Source organism: Macrobrachium rosenbergii, chromosome 26, assembly GCF_040412425.1.
Source record: "Macrobrachium rosenbergii isolate ZJJX-2024 chromosome 26, ASM4041242v1, whole genome shotgun sequence".
Classification (NCBI taxonomy): domain Eukaryota; kingdom Metazoa; phylum Arthropoda; class Malacostraca; order Decapoda; family Palaemonidae; genus Macrobrachium; species Macrobrachium rosenbergii.
This window is the reverse complement of record NC_089766.1, coordinates 18,522,460-18,540,373: the sequence shown is the minus strand read 5'-3', so window position 1 is coordinate 18,540,373 and position 17,914 is coordinate 18,522,460. Positions and strand designations below refer to the sequence as shown.

General features: G+C 36.4%; 2 long non-coding RNA genes across 3 annotated transcripts in view; one reads left to right on the top strand and one right to left on the bottom strand.

The window, feature by feature from the left end:
• Positions 1-17,914, top strand: part of LOC136853098 (uncharacterized) — a 415,134-nt gene that overhangs the window by 9,393 nt on the left and 387,827 nt on the right. Inside the window, exon 6 of one of the 2 annotated variants that reach the window (XR_010857339.1) lies at positions 10,402-10,623. The exons of the other annotated variant lie outside the window; for it this stretch is intronic. This is a non-coding gene — a long non-coding RNA (uncharacterized lncRNA). Of the gene's footprint in view, positions 1-10,401; positions 10,624-17,914 lie in introns of those variants that run through there. 2 annotated transcript variants of the gene reach the window in all.
• Positions 10,680-17,914, bottom strand: part of LOC136853099 (uncharacterized) — a 28,128-nt gene continuing 20,893 nt past the window's right edge. Inside the window, exons 2-4 of the long non-coding RNA XR_010857341.1 lie at positions 17,290-17,443; positions 16,506-16,635; positions 10,680-11,107 (exon numbers count right to left, since the gene is read on the bottom strand). This is a non-coding gene — a long non-coding RNA (uncharacterized lncRNA). The remainder of the gene's footprint in view (positions 11,108-16,505; positions 16,636-17,289; positions 17,444-17,914) is intronic.

Below are 17,914 nucleotides of genomic sequence, written 5' to 3'. Positions count from 1 at the left end.
TCATGAGACGTAATCGTTCATGGTCTGGATAATCTACCCGATAATACGCGTCTTACATACAATTAGTCAATGAAATATAGCTAAAAGTGTTCGTGAACTATCGGTGATTAGTTAATATCAGATTAGAGCGAAAAACCGTCTAATAAGTTGTCACGAGTGAATTAATAAAATCAGAAAATCATGGAGGAATCAGCCAACAGTGGCAAAAGGTGGAGAAATCTAGCTTGCATCGGAGATATTCAATATGATGAATTGGCAGGAAGGGAACTTGGTTTGCTGATCGTGGAGATGAATTGCAACATTGACCAAAAAGATGTGAAAACATTCACAGACATATTGAAAGGATACGATCCTTCAAACTGGAGCAAATCTGTAGAAAATATAATGAAAATAATAGAAGGGATACCAATGAAAGTTCAAGTTATCAAAAGAATTATAAAGAAAATCTACAAAAATCAACACATTCCATCAAAGAAAATAAGTAAGGTGGAATTAGTGAATATATTGATTGATGCAATAGGCAAACGGATGCCTAAAGCATGTAAACTATGTAGAGTGTGGTATAGCATTGTAAATCCACAAAACCTGATTAGGAAATGCTATGCTTGCCACGCCCGACACACCCTTGGCATGTGCTGAAGTTGAGCAAAATAGAAATAAGGACACAAAAATATTTTGCTCAACATGTCTAGTATGGATAGACAAGGTCATTAAATCAAGACTTAATGTACAGATTGTGGAGGATGAAGAAGAAGATGAAGAAGATGAAGAAGATGAAGAAGAAGAAGATGAAGAAGATAGAAGAAGAATCTGAAGAAAATAAAGAAAATAAGACTGAAGAGAGAGAAAAGATTAATGAAAACAAAGAACAGGATAATAGTATGGATGCAGAGAAACTCATAGATTCTACATATGAGGCAATACAGCAACATACATTATGAAGAAATAAATTATGACCTGATAAATCAAAATAAAATCCCAAAGAGGTTGTACCTGGATCTCCATACTGATGGGAAATACAAGAAAAAAAAAAGAAAAAAAAGACAGTATGCACCCTTTTGAAAAGAGGGAATTGCAGGTTTGGTGAAAGATGTTATTACAAACATCCCAAGATATGTCACAATTATGAGATCTATGGCAAATGTGCATATCTAGATGGCTATGAAGAGGAATGCAGAGATCTACATCCAAAAATATGTAGAAACTGGAAAGAAGGAAATGGATGTAGGTTTAATAAGAAATGTAGGTACATGCATCCTGTAGCCATGAAAGACCAAAATCAAAATCAAATAATATAAAAACCAAGGAAAAAATGAAACAAATAAAGAAAAGAACAAAGATCATGTGATGAAGGCAAAAATGCAAGCCAACAACACATTATGAAAAGTCAGCACCACGATATGAGCCATCAGCACCTAGATATAGCACAAGGAACAAGCAATGTATCTATGATGCAAGGGGATGGTGCAGATATGAGATAAGTGCAGGTTTATGCACAAAGTGAATAAATATGAAGCTGGAAGAACAAATATAATGGAAAAGTTGGATTTTTAATGTATCCATGAATTTCTGGAAATGAAAAAAATTATCAACATATCAGAACAGGAAAGAGACATGGGAAAATCCTTATTAACCCATATTAGATAATGGAGATAATATGCAAACCATCATAGTGATGAACGTGCAGGGTCTAGTTTCGAGTAACTCAAAAGAAAGATAGAGTTCTTAGAAGAACTAACCCAAAATGAAAAAATAGAAATATTAAATATAAGTGAAACATGGTATTCCCAAGAGACACACACACAACATAATGATGACCAGATAAATGGTTTCCAAACTTATAGATCAGATAGAAAAATAGAAATCAAGGGGGAAAACGCGATATATGGAGAGATGCCAATCAAACAAAAATCTGTGAAAATATAGTAACACAGAATGTGAATTAATAGCAAGAATTTGAATCTGAAAAATTAGTGAACATTGTAATATATAGACCCCTAATACTAAAGAGTTTGACATAATAATTGAAAAATTGGATGAAATATGTAGAAATCACAAGGACTGGACTATAATCCTAACCGAGACTTTAACTTTCTTTTTGTAGAATGGAAAGAACGAATAGGAGACTGTGGTTGTATTTATACATATAAAAAAAAAGTTGAGCAATAGTAGTGCAGAAATAAGAAAATTTGAAAAGCTATTAGATATGCTACTAGAACATAACATTCAGCAAATAAATCACCTACCAACAAGAAAGGATAATATTTTAGACCTAGTATTTGTGAATGAGGTGAACTATGTTAAAGAAATAATAGTATATAACTTATTTCGGACCATAATGTCATAGAACTAACAGTCCGTTCCAGAACATACGAAAACAAAGAAAAGCAAGAGACGAAAAAATGGGAAGGATATGGAAAAATACAATTTCTATAGTAAGAATATAAATTGGTCAAAAATAAATGAAGAATTAAACAAAGAATGGGAAAACATATTTGTAAGTGATGATATACAGGTAAATACCGATATATTATATAAAATATTAGAGGAAATAGTGGAAAAATATATACCGAAGAAAAAAAGTAAGCATCAGTCACGAATTCCAAGAGACAGAAGGATCTTGTTCCAGAAAAAATTAGAAAGTGGAAAAAATCTTGCAAAAGAAAAGAATGCATGGAAAGTGATGGAACTAAAAAGTAAGATAGAAAATGCAGAACAAAAGATTATACAATCAAAAGAAAATGAAAAAATGGAACCTAGAAGAAATGACACTACAAAATATCAAGCAAAACCCTAAAATTTTTTTATTCATATGCAAAAAGATGAATAAAAAAACTAAGAGTAGAAATAGGCCCTCTAAGAATTGAAGGGCGATTAACGAATGAAAAAAGAAAAATATGTAACATATTAGCAGAAAGATATAAGAGTGAATTTACACCTAGAATTGACAATGAAGATAATGATACAGAAATAAGAGATGAAAATACTGAATACTTATCAGATATAGACATTACAGAAGCCGATATTGTGCAGGCTATTAATGAAATTAAAATGGATCAGCAGCAGGACCAGATGGAGTACCTGCCATTTTGTTAAAGAAAGTGGTTCATTCAATCGCAAAGATTTTGTTATAAATATTATTAAGACAAAGTATAGATACAGGCAAGATTTATGATGAGCATAAATTAGCATATATTACTTGACTTTCAAAAGTGGTTCAAGACTAGAGGCAAGTAATTATAGGCCTGTGAGTCTGACATCTCATATTATAAAAGTATATGAAAGGGTAATGAAAAAAAATATAATGAAACAATGAAAAATAGATTGTTCAATATAGGACAACATGGTTTTGTACCCGGAAAAAGTACACAAACCCAACTGTTAGTCCACCATGGAAGCATATATAAAAATATGATAAATGAAAAAGATACAGATGTGGTTTACCTAGACTTTGCAAAAGCTTTTGACAAGGTAGATCATAATATATTAGCGAAAAAATTAGAAAACATAACATTGTTGACAAAGTAGGAAGATGGATAAAAGAATTTTTCAAAATAGAAAACAGATAGTGATTGCAAACGATGAGAAATCGGATGAAGCTCTCTCTCTAATATCCGGTGTACCACAGGGTGCGGTGTTAGCTGCATTGCTGTTTGTGATTATGATTGCAGACATAGACAGTAATGTTAAGGACTCAGTAGTAAGAAGTTTTATAGATGACACAAGAATAAGTAGAGAAATTGCTTGTGATGAAGATAGGAACTCGCTACAAAGAGACCTAAACAAAATATATAAATGGGCAGAGATAAATAGGATGGTATTTAACTCTGATAAATTTGAATCAATGAACTATTTGATAAAGTTTTAATGCTATATGCATATAAATGACCTAATAATGAGACAATCACAAACAAGGAAGCAGTTAAAGACCTTGGTGTGATGTTGAATAGGAATATGTTATGCAATGATCAAATAGCAATTCTATTGGCAAAATGCAAAGCAAAAATGGGAATGTTGTTCCGGCACTTTTCAAAACAAGAAAAGCTGAACACATGATTATGCTTTATAAAACGTACTGTACGTAGTCCACTTGAATATTGCAATATAATATGGTACCCACACTTCCAAAAGGATATTGCAAAATAGAGAGTGTACAAAGGTCATTTACAGCTAGAATAATTTAGTTAATTTTTGACTCTGGGAAAGACTAAATTCTTAAATTTATATAGTCTTGAAAGGAGAAGAGAACGCTTTGGTAATTCAAGCATGGAAACAGATAGAAGGAATTACCGAAAACATCATGGAACTAAAATTATCAAAATGAGCAAGCAGAGGTAGATTAATAGTGCCAAAAACTATACCAGGAAAATTAATAAAATACACAGGACATTAATCCACCACGCACCAGCATCGATAATACAGCGTCTATTCAATGCGCTCCAGCTCATCTGAAACATAACAGGAGTGAGCGTTTTGTGTTTAAGAATAAGCTCGACAAATAATCTAAATGCATCCCAGACCATTAAGACTGGAAGATGCAAAATATACCGGAAGATGCGTTAGCAACTCTCTCTCTCATCAAAGGTGCTCTCACACTGACGGGACCTGGGGCAACCTGAAAACTGTAAGGTCTCTCTCTCTCTCTCTCTCTCTCTCTCTCTCTCTCTCTCTCAGAAAACGGGTTTTGGTAGCAAGAGAAAACGGCCTCTCTCTCTCTCTCTCTCTCTCTCTCTCTCTCTCTCTCTCTCAACGGGTGATGGTAGCAACAGAAAACACAGAAAACGGGTTTTGGTAGGAAAACCACTCTCTCTCTCTCTCTCTCTCTCTCTCTCTCTCTCTCTCTCTCTCTCTCTCACAGAAAACGGGTTATGGTAGCAACAGAAAACCGTTGGCTAGCTCTCTCTCTCTCTCTCTCTCTCTCTCTCTCTCTCTCTGTGTGTGTGTGGTCATTCTAGCAACGCCAATAGAAGGCGCGATTCGACCTCTGCCTGTCCCAGAGGGCCTCGGCGAGGTAACCTCTGTTTCTGGAGAGGTAAAAGTAGTCTACAGGTGAAAGCTTTTTAACCTATTATAAGGAGCAGTTTTTAGACATTTTTTTTTTTTTGCCTTCCTCTGTGCTGAACTAATAAAGAAATAAATTTAGTTCGTACTGAGCGTCAACTCACACTTGCATGATTTTATGAAACTTTCTCTGTTGTCAGTTTCTTGGAGTCTGTAAAATTTATGGCTGTTTACTTTATAATTCTTTCCCTATTGCCTCCTTCCTGTATCATATAATTATCGTCTCAAATCTAAATAAAATCCGTTCTTCCAGGAAGGGCTTCTGTCGTCATATACTTTTGTGCGTCAGTTTCAATGAAAGTTGCACTGGCTGTCGTGTCTTTCGCTGTCTGGTGGGCTTTCTGAAGAAGCCTGGAGTCCTTCTATCTGGTCGAAGTCTTCTGCTAAGAAGACCCTTTACAGGATTTTCGGTGTTATTTCCTTGTCTGGTTTTACTCTTTGAGGCAATAACGTCAGTCCTCTTGTGGTCCCGTGTGTGTGTGTGTGTATCTGTTCTGGTTTGTAATTTCCTGAAAGGCTTTTTTGTTTAGATCAGGTTTTTATGTATGAATGTATGTATGTAGAAAGTAAACTTTTCACATTTTGGACTTCTTCGGAACCACTGAATTAATTTCAAACAAAATCAGTACAACGTGTTCTCCAGTAGAGGTGGTTTAAGTTTATACATTTGGGGGCCACGTCCCCTTTCCAGGGGGAGATAGATATATAAGTGAAAGTAGGGTGAGTCATTTAACAAGACCCATCTCAAGAAGTACAGGACCAAAAATAACCAAACTTGAGAGGCAGCTTCCATACGTTGGGCAGATTTAAGTTTGTTCAAACCTTAGTCCCAGGGGGCAGAGTTTGACATAAAAATCAGTAGTTTTGGTCAAACATTAAGTGCAACAATTTGGCTCAGGTGAGTAATGTGGCCCCTGACCTCGTATTGTCTTATTTTTTTCAGTTATGAGACGTTTTGGATAGAGCCATTAGATAAAAAAAATTTATATAATTGGCGTTTTGTTGTTTTTTGGGAGTTTTGGATGGAGCCGCTAGACAAAAATTTGGGAATTGTGAATGGTATGAATTGTATGTTGCAATGATGATTGATTCCTATGCTTGCTGATCGTTTGAATTCACATCGAAATGCGCTGCAAGTAAATATCTGTAACTTCGTTTCAATGGTTATTGGGAAGAGTTGGTTTTTTGAGTAACTTGATAGAATTTTCACTGTGAAGCCTTCTCCCAGACATACATTCGGTTGTTCAGCGTTACTTTGTAAGTACCCAGATCATTCGAATCACTTCTGCAATTTCCTCAAGCTTGCTAAAGAATGCACATTCTTTACATAGGGTATCTCTCACTGGGCCATGTCTAGTCTGTCATTGGAAGCACAATTTTCAAGTGATTAGGAAATTCTGGTACAGGTTTCCTTAGCGTGAAACACCAAGTCAGTCGTGTACAGGGCAGTATGCATAGCGAGTGTTTTCATTTTGATTGTACATCTCGTATGTTATTCATTCAAATTTTCTATTCGCTCATGGAGGCTGTGTATTATATATATAGCCTCGTTTCTACAGTAGTCACACTATTTTTCAGTCATACTTGCATCGCCTTGCTCTCAGTATCATTACTGAAAGTCTGACTATTTTATGGGCATCGCGTAAGATCCATATCATACGTTTCTATGGTTGGGCGTTTGGAGAAAGACTGGTTGTTCCACCCCATCCTCCCATTCAGGTGGATGTCCCCGTAGGGGGGTAGCGCCGTCAGTGCGCCTCATGCGGTGCATTGTAGGCATTAATTTAAAAGTTTGCTGCGTGCCTTCTTTGGGCCCCTAGATACAACCCCTTTCGTTCCTTTTGCTGTACCTCCTTCATATTCTTTCTTCCTTTTCTTCCTTTCCTCAACCCTCTCCTAACAATTGATTCATATTGCTTCTTCAACTGCTTTGAGGTTTCCCTCCTACTACACCTTTCAAACCTTTTACTCTCAATTTCCGTTTCAGCGCTGAATGATCTCATCGGTCCCAGTGCTTGGCCTTTGGTCTAAATTCTGTATTCAATTCAACTGAGGTGGATGGGACTTTGCTGAATGAGTCTGGAGCTTTAACTATTCTGGGTGTAACTTTTGAGAAACATCTAATGAAAGTTTCAGTAAATGCCGCACGAAAGTTAGGTATTGTTCGTCAGGCCTCATGTATTTATATATAACAGTGATGAAAGTAATGCAACCTGTTTTAGGTTATTTGTAGTTATTTACTGGAATACTGTTCTCCGGTGTGGATGTCTTCTTCTGCCAGAGATTTGTCTCTTTTTAGATGGAGTGGTTCGTTCATGGTGGTATGTTTCCATTTCCTAATAGTAGCAGTTATGACTTGGACCATCGACGGATGGTCTCTTTGTTTGTCACTTTTCCATCAGTTGTATTTCAACAGAGGTCATTCACAATTGATGCCAGATCCCCTTTACCTGTCGAGAGAGAAAGAAAGCAACCAGATTCGCTGGACAGCAGCACCAGTATGGAATAAATGTGCCTCGCTGGCGAACTTCTCAGTTCCAGAGGCCCTTTATTCCTCACGCCGTTGGACTGTGGAACAGCCTCCCAGAGGATGTCGTGCATTTGGAACTCAAGAAACTCCAGCGAAACTGCAGTGCATTGCTACCCTAAAGCCCTGTCCACGCTAGCGGGCACTGCCCGACGGGCAAACACTGTTCCCATAACCCGTTCCACTAAACTTATCGACCGAGTATGGAGACAGAATGATGCGATTGTCTGGTAACATTGCTTTAAACAGCTGGAAGTGCCCGTCGGGCATGCCCGCTTGTGTGGACAGGCCATAATACTCTTCTTGCATTTTAATGCTTTTTTATCTATATCTGTTTTTTTAATCCTCCCTTTTTTTTGCTTAGTGGGATCTCCTCTTTCTGTACTTCCTCCTAATTCTTCCTAATGGAAACCATATTCTTTGGAAGCTTGAATTTCAAGTCAATGGCCTTGTGTGCTTGTTCTATATGAATAGGTTTTATTTACTGAATAATAATATTATGAAGTATTGATGTATCTTCCCTTCATTTTGTTTATGGACTTGTGGCTACCACTTGCGCTTCTCTCTCAGCTCTCTCTCTCTCTCTCTCTCTCTCTCTCTCTCTCTCTCTCTCTCTACATACATGTAATTGTGTACCTAGTTTTCATAAACTGACACGAGTTTTATGAGCTTATTGAACCTATCAGTACCTATGTTGCATCACCAAAGAGTAGTTCTTGTCTGTCTCAGTTTGAACAGATTGGCATTGTAGTAAGAATACTAAGAAGTCACAAGTTGAATATGTTTATTAAACCACACAAGGATTACTGGCAAGGTCCACATCAGGACATCACCAAGAAGTTGCTGGTGTGGGGCCTCACTATATAACTCTATAAACAGACCCCTTAATTGCTTTCTACCTACAAGGTCTTTGTTACCTTAAAATCGAAGGGCTTAATCGTGTGCACATTTCCTTTCTTACGTGCTTAGTCTTATCAAGGGCTTCTGGTCTCGTCTATCGGATTTCGTACTGAAAAGATGTTTGTTTTAATCCCTGTAACATCTAATCCTGCGACTTTTTCATTTATCTTAGACATTCTGCTACAGATTCTGGTCAGACAGTTGTTGGGGGTTCCTTCCCTTCCAATTTGGATATTGTGATGGCTGAATTTTGATGTTGAACATGTTTATGAATGCGCCTCTCTCTCTCTCTCTCTCTCTCTCTCTCTCTCTCTCTCTCTCTCTCTCTCTCTCTCTCTCTCTCTCTCGTTGGACGTTGATTTTTATCACTGAAATCAACGATTTGAATGGAAGGTAATTGTAACATCCAAGAAAGTCATCTCCATAAAGTTTTGCATAGGCAGTGCATTGAATGCATATTTCTACAGTTTGTTGATGAACGTGGCTGTTCCTCCGTGTCATCAAATTGATGAAGATTTGGGAGCTTGAAGAAAAACAGCCATGGTTTTCAAAAACTGAAGAAATATTAAGTTTTTAATAATTAAGTAAAATTGTTATTGCAAACTGACTTCAAAATGCTCTCGTCTATATCTCTTAGTCTCTTTGAGGTATACCTCAATCTTTTCCTGTTGTGACGCCAGTTTTAGTAGCTATAATCAATCAGTCAATCTCTTGCTCTGTTGATCTAAAACGCCAGGGAAGCGTGATTTATATGTTCCAAAGGAAACTTTGTGTTCCAAAGGAAACTTGTGCATTCAAATAGCGTTTGCAGTGTTATTAAAAATTGATTTAAATTAGTGTTCTGGCTTTCGCCAATCTTACTGTTTCTTTTGTAGTGGTGTATGGTCTCATAGCTTAGCTTTGCATTATTGAAGAACTTAATCACCATTGTGTTAGTGCAGGAGACATTGTGTTTGTCAATATGTGAGTGGTATTTTTAGCGAGATTTTCAAGTATAGCCTGAACTTGGAATGCCTTTTATATAGAGATCATTTGGTTTTGAGAGAAATTACCCTTGGTACTCTTGGTATCATTGTAACATTGCTATTTCCATATTTGAAATGACATTAATTGCAAAAAAAAAGACAAAGAAAAAAAAAAGAATAGAATTAAGTCCCTCTTTTCGCGTGTTTTAAAGAATAGAATAAGTCCCTCTTTTCTTGTGTATTGTGTATACAATCTCGATTTGCTATTCTTGATGCACTTTGAAGGCTTCACAAGGAAAGGCGTTCAAATGTGTTTCTAACAGGAGCTCGAGACTGAATACACAAGAGAACACTCTTGAGGTGGGTCTTATTTTCTGTGATCCTGTTCCTTAAAATACGCAGCGTTACTTCTTAGCCTTTTCTTTGTGATTGTGTGGTCATTTCATTGTTCACAACGCATTCATTTGCTTTTAAATGTCATTGTTACAAAATCTTAATCATTTGCTTTTTATTTTTGACATTAACAGTTGTTTGCTTTTGTCATTTGTCATTTGCTTTTTATTTTTGACATTAACAGTTGTGTGCTTTTGTCATTTGTCTAACATTTAGTTATTTGCTTTTGTCTTTAGTCACAAGATTTTAAGAGTTGTTTTAAAAATCAAATTTTAGTCATTTCAATTTTTAATTAAAGTCTTAGTTGTGTCATTTCAGTTTTAAAATTTGAATTTGTGTCATTTCAGTTTTAAAATTTGAATTTGTGTCATTTCAGTTTTAAAATTTGAATTTGTGTCATTTCAGTTTAAAAATTTGAATTTGTGTCATTTGTTTTAAAATTTACAAATCAAAACTTATGAATCTTAACCATTTGTTTTGAAATAAGATAACATAAGAATTTTTTAATTTGATTAATTTGCTTGTGACAAAAAAATATATTTTCTTATTCTACAGGTGATAAGTGATCGAGAGAAAACAGCTGGACTATATATAGTGTAATGTGCAGACGAGAGGAACTGAGGCGTGAGAGCAAGAAATTAGGCCTCACAGCAAGAAGACGAAGAGAGCATTACAAGACGACGACGACGACCCAGAGCAGGAGAAGACCGTCGGAACACCATCTCTATAATACACATAATAAGCCGGTAATCCAGGGCTGTTAAAAAATCATTTCTGGACCCCACTTAAAAAAACAGCAAAAAAAAAAAAAAAAAATAAAAACAGAAAAAATTTTTTTTTTTTTTTTTTTTTTTGCTGTGGGGAGGCTGCCGGCTGCTGCCCGGTCCGGGAGGTGATTACAGAGTTTTGTAAATTTTGTAAACAAGTTTGAAATTACAATAAAACATGACACGGCCTACAATCTTTCTTATTACCTTTTCCTTTAAGGAACGATACTGAAACAAGTCAATTTCTATAATATTGTTTTATATAACCATGAAATTATTTCCGAAATCACTTCCAAGTAGCAGGATTTTTTTTCCAACCTATACTCCTAACAACCCATGCATAGCAACGTCTAGTATCTAGGTGCCGGTTACTCTGTGCGATTTGCACCCTAGTAGTACCAGGGGGTCTGAAATGTCCAGGTGGAAGTGAGAACGGGGCGTAGATTCTCCTCTACTTCTGTCCGTAGTCAGGTTGCTAACTCCTCAGCAGTCACCTGGAAAGTTTATTTCTCAGTAATAATTCAACCTCTATAAGACAGTTCCACTTACAAATGCTGGATAGTTAGTTAGGTTCTGTGAAACATTCTAATTCCTTTATACAGTTTAAGTTCCGCAAAAAATAATTTCTTTTCCTCACTTCTAGTTGCATGGACAAAATACAAAGGACATAAAACGGCAAATAATCTTAGTGTATATATATAAAATTTTTGGTCATGACCCAGTTAGCAAGAAATTGGTAGATGACAAATACCATCGCTAAACACGGTGTGATTTCAATCAGAACTCCAAATGTTCCTGCTGAACACAAAATTAAGGACATTTATGGGCACCAAAACTATTCATGACTGGGAAAAGATGACAACTATGATTAATGAACGCACTTTGAGATTTAATCCACACTGTGTTTTTGCTGAACAAGAAATTTAAGAACACTTCATAAAACACTTTCCAAAACTACTCACGAGGCAATCAGCATATTATTTAGCAATATTATTACTGACATTGTGTACTGAAAGACAATTGAACAGGATTTGACATGCACTTCAAACACAGTTTTAACGATTTTGTTATATACAGAATTTTGTTAAAAGACATTTACAAACACAATTTAACAGGGTTTGCACTTTACACAAAGACTAGGAGAAAGAGAGATTCTACACCCTTAACAACATGGCAAACGAAAATGCGAGGCCTCTCTCTCAGGTAAACAAAGAGAGAGAGAGAGAGAGAGACTATAACCTTCTCTACAACAATATGACAAATGAAATTACACGTAGGTCTAGGTAAACAGAGAGAGAGAGAGAGAGAGACTATAACCTTCTCTACAACAATATGACAAATGAAATTACACGTAGGTCTAGGATAAACTAAGAGAGAGAGAAGAAAATATTATGATCTTTTTAAAGGTGACCAGATGAACTAAATCGATTTTCAATGACGGCAATGTGTTTCTCGGCTGAAATACATAACAGAGAACCTAGACCGAGAGAAACTGTGCAGAAGAGAGCAGGTCATTTCTGAAAGAACAATGAAATGAACAAGAATCGAGACAAGGAATGTCAGTGGTGACAGCAAACCTGAGGACAGAGAACTCAGAACTGCAGATTCATACACTGCTATGTGATGAATGTTACTGAAAAAGGATGAGAAAATGCCGAGTTATTCTCTCTTCAAAATCTAAAGAAAGAAAGCCACACGAAAGCTGTATCGCCAATGGCCTTTTATTCAACGGTACAAATCAAAAGGATATAATCAATCTTTGTCAATTGTGAGATATAACATCGTTACAAGTCCCTGGCTCCTTTAGAATGACACAAGAAACACACACATCAGACACAGAAATTATAGGTGATAAAAGAGTCAGTTTTCTATAACACCAGACGTGAGAACTGAAATCAGCAAGGTCTCTTTCATTCGATGGTCAAATTGACACAGACTAACCAAATACTTCTTGCCTTTCCTCAAACAGAACAAGGCTTCCTCATTTAAAGGAAAACGCCACCAAGGCGTCAAGAAAAAAATATAAATATACAAATTCTATGACTACACCAGTCAAGGATACACCCAAAGCAACATAACACAGGAATTTATGGACAGAGGTAAATAAACATTCTAAATATCGGTTGATTAAACCCTTCCTGAATATCCATGCCTATCTACTAGGCCTACACGAAGGAAAACTAAAAAGTCTATAAAGCAGATTACATTCCTATGCGGAGTGACAATAATAAAACTTCTATCTCCTATGGTTGTTGAAGGCCTTCCTTACGCATCAACTAAGAGCCAAACTATTAGGAGCACCCATCTCCTTCCTGGAACAGTTTGGTGAAATCACTGACATTTTCATACCAGCTGGCCAAGACATCAACCAACCGTTAATATGTGAACACTAGAAAGGAGCAGGTTTTGTCTAACTGGAAATAGCAAATGTGACGAGAGTGAAACAAATAAAAATAAATGAAAGAAGGTAACACAGGTATTATCGTTATATTGCCCGCAACCAGGTTGGTCGAATGACGTAGAGGGAGAAGCAGATTTAAGCAGCCCGAGAGAAGTAAATGGCATGCAAGAGTGGAAAATTGAATAGAATTGATTTTATCGTAAGAAGTAAACGCAGCATTGAGAAAAGGTTTCTGCTGATAGATCAGGGAAGGCATCCTTGATACTATGTACACTGCTGGAAATGATCTGACGGCGAGGGATGGAAAAAGGATGATGAAAAATCCAGGATAATAAAAACATGAAGACTGAAAGATGGAAAAGTCTAAAAGGTGTGTAGTGTGAGTGTGACACAGTGGACAGGACATCGAGAGACATGGTGAGAAAATCAAGACATACCAAGGCCTGCCTACAGGAGAGAAAAAGACAGCCTTCTCAAGCTGAAGCTACAGAAAGGCAGAAGGGAAGCTAAACCAAAAGGCATGTGGCAAGGACAAAGAAAATGGGAGGAACTGAATCGGATCAACAACACAGCAGGGAAGAAAGGAGAAATATAGAAGAGGTTATGTCAAGGAAAGATGAGAGTGGACACAAATTGAAAAGAAACCCAATGGAATACTTGAAGTGTTTTTTGAAAATCGTCTGAATGAAGGAAATGAAGACAAACTAGGTCTTACATGATGAAGTGACCAATAGAGAATATACCATTAAAGAGATTAAAAAGTTGAAAATTTCCAAGGACATCAGGAATAACACGCCAGCGAGCCAGTCACTGATAAGCTCACCAGTTTATAGGAAAATCTGATAAAGAAATGGGTTGATCCAGAAGTGTGTGGAAAGAGTATGACAATGAGAACCTACAAAGCAAAAGGGGATGGAATAAAATGCTAAAAAACTTAGAAGAATTTGGCTTACTTGTATATCTTGAGAAGGTGAAGAAGAGCAAGACACTCAGGGGGGCCATTGCGAAGGAGAGAATTAAAATTAACTTAAACAAAACAGATCTTATGGTGACTGAAAAGAAATCAGAGGAAAGGGTCCAGTCAGGAAAGTGGCCATGTGATTGCTGTGGGGGAAAAATGTGGGTGTGAAATCGATACAATAAATGATGTCCCAGGAGATACTCGGAATTACATAATATACAAGGAGGAAAGGACTCACCATAACCAAAATACAAGGTGAGGCACCATACTGTGTTCAAAAGGCAGGTCTTGGGAGAGACAAAACATGTTACCATGGGGACACTGGATTGTTAAGAAGTATTAAGAATTTAGTACCGACGAGAAGAACCCTGTAAATTATTGATGAAATGGAAAATTATTACTATGTAAACACTTATGATGCATTCATGAGTCTTGTATAACTCAGTGTTGCAGCAACACAAGAGCTCTGACAAAAGTATAATGAGGGCTTTGAAAGGCATCATGATTAAATAATGCTAAGATTCATAGCCACAGTGCAGTGGTAAGATGATAATGCTAATGATGTTCAGAGGCTGTAGAGCAGACTGAGATGGTTTGGGGCATATCAGAAGGTACGATAAGGAACAGCTGGTCAAATAAGCAAGGAGGCACCAGAAAATAAGTAGCAAAAAAAAAAGGCAATAGCAGAAACAAGAGATAGGTCAGATAGGGATTCTGCCAGAAAGTGCACCAAATAGAGAGGAGTGGAGACAACCCCACCCAAGTCTGGGGAAAAGCTGACTAATTGTGATGATGATGACATCTTTCTAATCTGGAAGAGGATTACCAACCTTTGTGGAGTTGATAAACCATAATACTCTGACTCCCTTCTTTCAGTTCATTTAAAAAAACACACAGTAATTGCTTTGAGGAGCCTGTCTTAGAAGTACAGGAACACCTTATTCAATAATGATTAAAATAAAGTGAAAATGTTTCTCTCTAAGGCTTGACTTAAGTTTGTTCTAGTTTGCTCTAAGAAACTAGTTTACTGGCTGTGCTTTATTAATTGAACTCTAAGAAAACTACACTAATGCTGGAATTTTTTAAACGTTTGTAAAACTCTTAGTCTCCACTACATATTTCGGAACGGTCAAAACACAGAACAAAGTGAAAACTTTCCAAATTAATTCATTTTTGCTCGAAAGGGAAAGAGCAGACTATAACCACCACAACATAAGGAAATGAGTTAGTGTGAAAGATATTTTACGATAAGTGAATGACACTCATACAGAAGCAGCAGCACCACTTGAACACTTACAGACTCTCTTGCAAAACTCACTAAGGGACACTGACTGCCAAAGGACATCCAACCCATTACTTCTTCATGTCCTTCCACTATTCAGAAGTATTCCTTTCACGTTCAGATTCACACATCCTACGATTGCCTATGGTGTAAAACTCAGTTCTTTACCTACAGTCTACTTCATTACCTTCCTTATTCATAGAACTGTCTGTCTTTCTTGCTTTCTTTAAATCTTCAGCTGAAAACCCCTTATGGACAGAGTCAACAGACTACAATAAACCCAAGAGGGCTCCAAAGAGAAATCAGCCTGCACACAGACAAGTTATATCGATGAATAAACCAATATGAGGGAATAGAAAATAAAACCAATACACCTGAATTCAGGAGACGTCAGCAGGAAGCAGGAAAGAGCCAGTAATTCGACATTAGGTTCTTTTCCTATTTCAGTTGCCTGTTTTTGGATAACTGTTTTGGTACAATATGAAAATAATTTCCTGTGCCAAGGCTAATGTCATCATGGACACACTAAAGCCACTTCTTAAGACCTTAGACTTTGCACCACCTTCTTCCCTGATTTGAATTGGCTTCCAACAATTTCTTGCACCAGATCAATGAGCATTTGATGAGCCTTTATGAATCCTTCTTGGTTTTCACTGTAACCAAGGCTTGATAGGAGACAAATGGTTTATATTATAGTTTTGGTCTAAAGTTTCCAAACTTACAACTCTCTTGGCAAGGTGAATTTAAACGTCAGTGGAACTATCTAAGTTACAATGCTTCTGTCACAGAGAGTTCTTACTTAAAATCTGCATAATTGTGATTCAGTGCGGAACATTGATCCTAAAGTAATAAGCTTGGTAAAATGTCTAAAATTGTGCCCAAATGAAGAGATGTCCTTTTCAGTGTTTTTGAAAACAAAACTACGAAAATATCCACTACCTAAGAGTCAGTCAATACCTAAAAAAAAAAAAAAAACACGAATTCTGTTGTTTTAAACTTCGATGTTTCAGGCAAATTATACTGCTCTAAGGCGTGTTAGGCAATAAGAGTTTCTCTTTAAATATAAATTAGTCATATTATTAAAACATTTTACCTGCATAAACCATCACCATCCACTTTTGCGACAACTACAGAGGTTAAAAGGTGAAAGGAAGACTCAGAATAAAGGCAATAATTCAATTGTTCTATTACAAACACGATAGTGTCTACAATAGGGATAAATCATATGCAGATATTACGACCACTTACTTGGATTAGATTATTTTGTAGGGCACCAACATTCATCCAAGGATGGGAACTTGACATACCAGTTATTGTATAATAATTATCTTCCAGAGAAGTGAAGGGATTTTAAGTCTGTCCGTTGAGGATCGTTAACCTGAAAATTGAAAGAACTTCGTAACATTCTTATGAGTACAGTTACGGGCAAATTTATTTGAGGAAAGGAGGGACTCTGGTTAAACCTATCACGATATAAAGGCTTAATTCTCTCGTCTAGGTTCGTGCTTTTGTAAGAAGGTGGTAGTTCCACAAGCAATAAATATGTCACATTCTAATGACTCTACAAGCATTTTGAAATAAATGATAATTTACCTTATAAAACCCTAGTTTTAAACAAGAAAATTTTAATTGTGTAAGTAATTCCTTGCAATTGTGTTAAGTGCCACTTTTTTCAGAAAATGCTGGAACAGGTACCAGAAAATGAATGCACCTAGGTATCTTGCTGACTCTACAAGCATTTTGAAATAAAAGGTCAGTGTACTTTCTGAAATACTAGTTTTAAATAAGAATGATTTCAACTGTGCCAGTAATTCTTTGTAATCATGCCATATGATGCCTCAAAATAAGTGGCCACTTTCATCAGAATATGCTGGAACAGGTACCAGAAAATGAATGATTGTAACTAAATGCTGAAACAGGTACCAGAAAATGAATACAACTAAATGCTGAAACAGGTACCAGAAAATGAATACAACTAAATGCTGGGAACAGGTACCAGAAAATTAATACAACTATCTTGCACACAACTTACCATGCTGGAGTAAAACTTCTTCCTGAAGCTTCTTTCTACATCCTTCACGCCAATCTAGAGTTCCTGTTTGTTATCAAATAGCCAAAGGCACTTTGCTACGATGACAATATCTCTTGTGTCATCACCAAATCCCAGGTTCTCAGGAAGGCCTTAACTGAAAGAGAAAGAAAATATCATACACTTGCTTTCAAACTCGATTCATGGAAAGACCAATGTTCTACAAACTATTTTTTTCCGAATTTTGGATATCACGAGATGCTAAGAACCATATCTTCTGTGTAATACAGCAAATTCAGTTTGAATATTCTAAAAGGACACCATCTTCTGATATTATGTGAAATCATGTTATTTACTTGTGCAATCATATACACACTGAATTAACAGGGATCTTTGTCTTAAATCCTGTTAAAAGTAATAATATACACCAGAGGACCCGTTCCATGCAAATTAAGGTATCAGGTTTCTTAAACAGTGCTTTTGCATAAGCAATATATTAGTATATTTTAATATTAAAGCTAATGAACCAATGAAGAAAGATCTCATTTCATGGGTTTTTGACAAAATATAACTGCATAGACAGTTCTTCCAGTTGAATTTATAATTATGGATTCCCTCCACCTAAGGC